General features: G+C 29.6%; 1 long non-coding RNA gene across 1 annotated transcript; it reads left to right on the top strand.

The window, feature by feature from the left end:
- The first annotated feature begins 1,788 nt into the window (after positions 1-1,788).
- Positions 1,789-4,986, top strand: LOC106476732. The gene is made up of 3 exons (XR_001291924.2): positions 1,789-1,871; positions 2,335-2,406; positions 4,912-4,986. It is a non-coding gene; the product is annotated as an uncharacterized LOC106476732 (long non-coding RNA).
- Positions 4,987-5,481: the final 495 nt, after the last annotated feature.

Here is a 5,481-nt window from a genome sequence, read left to right as displayed (position 1 = left end):
TAAACATGAAAATATGAAATAGTGACAATAGTAAAAATATTAAACATGAAAATATGAAATAGTGACAATAGTAAAAATATTAAACATGAAAATATGAAATTGTGACAATAGTAAAAATATTAAACATGAAAATATGAAATAGCGACAATAGTAAAAATATTAAATATGAAAACGTGAAATAGTGACAATAGTAAACATGAAAATATGAAATAGTGACAATAGTAAAAATATTAAACATGAAAATATGAAATAGTGACATTAGTAAAATACTGTGAATACATGAAATAGTGACATTAGTAAAATACTGTGACTACATGAAATAGTGACATTAGTAAAATACTGTGAATACATGAAATAGTAGCATTGGTGAAACACTGGGGTTTATCAGTGTACCCTAATTAACTAAGAAGGATGTTGTGTTTTACTACTCGGTGTTATAAATTACCCTGATTCGTAAAGAAGACTGTTGTGTTTTCAGAATTCGGTGTTATAATCAGTTGATTTAGTTGGTTGTGTAGAGGTCAGTTGAAGAATGTCGTATTTGGATTTGTTCTGGAGGTCAGAAATGAAGAAGAGAGAGACGCATTCTGTTTAAATTTCCATGATTCGTATGATCTGCATTTATAGATGTTTAATTACAGTTCAAGTACGCGACATATGATATGTGGGGGAGGTTCGAAGAGGATGGGAAAGGAAATAAGATAATGGTGTAAGAAGCAATAAAAATCGAAGGTTTCCTAAATAACAATAAATAATAAATTAATATCGTCATTTTCCAGGGATGAAATTTTTAATGTTTTTAAGAATATGATCTGAAAATAACAACACCACCAACAAAAATACACGAATGACGACAACAGCAACAATAAAAAACAGGCATAGTATACGAGAAACTTTACATAGACTATACATTTTTGTTGGTGCTTTTTTATTTATTACTGTGATGTCAGAGTGTTTGGTTAGGAGTGTTAAGGAGTTAATTGTCCTTCTGTCTGTATTCCTGCTACATTGTTTAGTTAAAACTGTTAAAGAATTAATTTGTAAGTCACTTCTGCCAATTAGTGTACCAATTAACAATAATTAAGTTCTAAGGACATCTACTAATAACAGTATCAAAAGCTAACGAAGTAATAATACCAATACGTAGTTAGGATTAACTAATTATTATTAACAACATGTAGTTAGGGTACATCAGTTATCGTTAGCTATATGTAATTAGTGTTAAACAATTATTATTAACAGTAAGTAGTTCGAGTTAACCAATCAATATGAACAATAAGTAGTTAGGGTTAACCAATCAATATCAATGGTATGTAATGAATTAACCAATTATCATAATTTAAATAATAAGCATTTAGGGGGCAGCAATCATTGTTAGCTATACGTAATTAGGATTAAACAATTAATATCAGTGATAAATAATTAGGGTTAAGCAATCAATATTAACAATATGTAATGAGAGTTAATCAATTATTTTATATAAAATGTAGTTAGGGTACAACATTTTAGTGTTAATTATATGCAATTAGGATTAAACAATTAACTTCAAATATAAGAAATTAGGGCTAATCTATCAATATGAATGATACGTAGTTAGAATTAACCAATCAATATTAACAATATATAATAAGGATTAAAAAAAATCAGTATTACAGATAAGTAATTTGGGTTAAGCATGCATCATTAACAATATATAATTAGGGTTAAAAGATTAATTAATAATCAATTAATTAGGGCTAAACAATAAAATGTATAATATGTAACTAGGTTTAATTAATCGGTATTTTTATGTTTTGCAGAGATTTGAGATTCAACAAGATAAAGGAGGTCACTGCTAATACTTTTAAAAATCTCAAACACTTGAATACACTGTAAGTACGTTATTACGACCTAGGCCTTTATAATCTTATAAAGTTCTCTTCTGAAACGTGATTGGTTAATATTAGAAAATACTAACTAAATCAGTTTGAGTGTAAAGTTGACAGAAAGTGGATTTTAAATTTTAGATGTTTCTTTGTCATTATTACTATTATTTAGCATCTTTTTCTGTAATTTCTAAATGCAAAAAAAAAAAAAAATGACGTCAGCATCCTAGGCCTTCTAGTAATGTCAGAATCGATAATCTTTAAGTATTAGTTTGTTAATTCTTACGTAATATTAATTCGTTCTATGTTAATTTTACCTGGTAAATTAGTAGTAACGTATGTATTGTTAGGATAAACGTGTATTTAGTCACGTTATTTGTAAGTGGTTTGAAAAGGTGTTTATTTAGTATGTGAATGAAAAATATTATATTTATTTTGTATAAATGTTAAGATTATTTATGTTTTACAGATTGCTAAACAACAATCATATTACGAAGATAGAAGATAATGCGTTTACAGGCCTGAAGGAATTGCGATACTTGTAAGTACTGAGTTTTTGGTAATTGTGTATTACGTGTGGTCAATATGGAAGTGTAGGAACTAGTCCAAGTTGACCTTGTACGGCTATATTAAACCTGTCTAGTTTAACAAACATTCAAAGTAAGAATTTAATTTCTCGAATCCACGTGATTTGTTCTAATTTTTGATTGTTTGTTTGTTTTGTAGTTTCGCACAAAGCTACACAGTGGGCTATTTGTGCTCTGCCCACCACGGGTATCGAAACCCGGTTTCTAGCGTTGTAAGTTCGCAGGCATACCGCTTTGCCACTGGGGGGGGGGGGGGTAATTTTTGATGTCATTTTTGTGCATGAGTCGGCGTCTATAACAGAAGATGATAAACTACAACAAAATATATTTTGGTCTAGGATAGTGGGTGGGCCAGCAGGGTTCATGGCTCGTGTCCCGTTACTGCAACTGATTAATATTGCTGAAGTTAACAACTGAATTTCTTCCAGACAACATTTGATGGAATCTCTGGACATAAGTGGACATTATTCCGCATTCAAGTTATTACCTCCGCCTCCGAGGGTGGACGAAGGTTATGTTTCCACCTCTGTGTATGTGTTTGTCAGCAAGATTTCTCGCAAACGGCTGAATGTATTTGGACGAAAGTTGGTATATATTTGTACTATGACCCAACTTAGAGGTGATTAGTTTTTGGAGGGTCAAGGTAAAAGGTTACGAAAATCCAAATATTCTCTATCTGTTACCATGGAGACAGATTTTTTTACACTACTTTTGCTTATAACTCAGTCAAAAATGATCGGATTTTGATGAAACTGGGTGTACTTGTGTAGAATTTTATTCATCATTGTCCTGTCAAAAATGGTCTATGTCCGTTAATAACGACGGACACATTTTCATATTTTTTGAGAGCCGAATATGATCAACACTGTATGGCGGAAATATGCGCTCTTCAGAATGACCTTCCACTTAGTGTTAGAGTTCAAGACCATGTATAGATGTCGATAGAGTTCAAGACCTACATGAAAGGCCATGTACAGATGTAGATATTTCTAACATCAACACATTTTCTAAATATTTTATTTTTTAATTCTATGTTTACTTTTGTCACGTGCTACGATTTCTTTCAAGTTAGATAGCCCTCTTGTTGGATCAGTGCCCTTCTATTCAAGTAGACATCATTCGAACTGATGAGCGACGGTTTTCACAGATCTGTCAGTGCAGTGAGTGACCTTAGGCTCAGGTGAAACATAAATTCCTAATCCTAACGAAAGGAACAAATATATTTGTATATCCAACTTGTGTAGTGTTAGCTTTATAAGAAATAGGAAGATAGGGAATTGTGTTGAGTAAAGACTTACACATAAGGTGATATTGTTGTGTTGTATTCACTGTAGAATAGTAAAGAGATTATTGTGTTTTATTGCTGTATTGTAAGTTAATCTTTGTTACCCTATTGTTTTATTGTCATATAATAAGATGAATTTTATTTCATTGTTGAATATTAAGGTAGTTTTTATTATCATTTTATTTCATTGTTGAATATTAAAACCGTTTTTATTACCCTTTTGTTTCATTGTTGAATATTAAGGTAGTTTTTATTATCATTTTATTTCATTGTTGGATATTAAAACCGTTTTTATTACCCTTTTGTTTCATTGTTGAATATTAAGGTAGTTTTTATTATCATTTTATTTCATTGTTGAATATTAAAACCGTTTTTATTACCCTTTTGTTTCATTGTTGAATATTAAGGTAGTTTTACTATCATTCTGTTTCATTATAATTTTATTTCATTGTTGAATATTTAGATGGTTCTGATTATCATTTTATTTCATTGTTGAATATTTAGATGGTTTTGATTATCATTTTATTTCATTGTTGAATAGTATGGTGGTTTGATTATAATTTTATTTCATTGTTGAATATTTAGATGGTTTTTATTATAATTTTATTTCATTGTTGAATATTTAGATGTTTTTTATTATAATTTTATTTCATTGTTGAATATTTAGATGGTTTTTATTATAATTTTATTTCATTGTTGAAAAATAAATAGGTTCCTGGTTGTAACATTAGCCTCATTGCAGAACAGTAAGGTGGTTGAATTGTCATTTTATCAACAGCATAGAATATAAAAGATGTTTTAGACGAATAATGATATGGCTATTATTAGTTATATTGAAAAGGTAAGATTTATTGGAACAGATCTTTCATCTAAAGTTATATGAACAACACTGTTGTCACAGATTAGTGTAAATACTATCGTGTGAGCTAGGCTTTGATTATAAATTAAAAAATATTCTGATGTAACAGCTGACAAACCGAAACTTGAGTTTTTTTTGCCTAAACTACAGTTGCGACACTCTGGTTTCATATCTTGCATATAGTTCAGACCTATTAGTTTCAAAATTTTATAAATAAAATGTTGTCCATTTTGGTGTTTTTGTCAAGAACTCGGAAAGTATTGCTTGTGAATATTAAATGCCAAGTTTGTATATATATATATATATATATTTCAGATATTTATACAAAAATAGAATTAGAACTATTGGACAGGATGCTTTTCGGGGACTGGAGAAGTTGGAACAGTTGTAAGTCAATATTTTAAACATACCTTTAATTTTGTTTGCCTGAATTTAAACAGTTTATATAGCATATTTATTAAAAAAAACAAGCTTTGAGATTTGATTAAATAAGAAGTACTCACTTCTTTATGGTTGAAAATTACACCTAATGAATTATAATATAAACAGTATAATAGTGGTTGTTTTTAAAGGTAACATTTCACACACATCACGTTTGACAGTATTGTTGTATTACCCAGTAATAGTGGTTGTTTTTAAAGGTAACATTTCACACACAACACGTTTCATGGTATTGTTGTATTACCCAGTAATAGTGGTTGTTTATAAAGGTAACATTTCACACACATCACGTTCGACAGTATTGTTGTATTACCCAGTAATAGTGGTTGTTTTTAAAGGTAACATTTCACACACATCACGTTTGACGATATTGTTGTATTACCCAGTAATAGTGGTTGTTTTTAAAGGTAACATTTCACACACATCACGTTCGATGGTATTGTT

Source organism: Limulus polyphemus, unplaced genomic scaffold, assembly GCF_000517525.1.
Source record: "Limulus polyphemus unplaced genomic scaffold, Limulus_polyphemus-2.1.2 Scaffold11379, whole genome shotgun sequence".
Lineage (NCBI taxonomy): Eukaryota > Metazoa > Arthropoda > Merostomata > Xiphosura > Limulidae > Limulus > Limulus polyphemus.
Note: the sequence above shows the minus strand (reverse complement) of the source record. Positions and strands in the feature narration are given on the sequence as shown.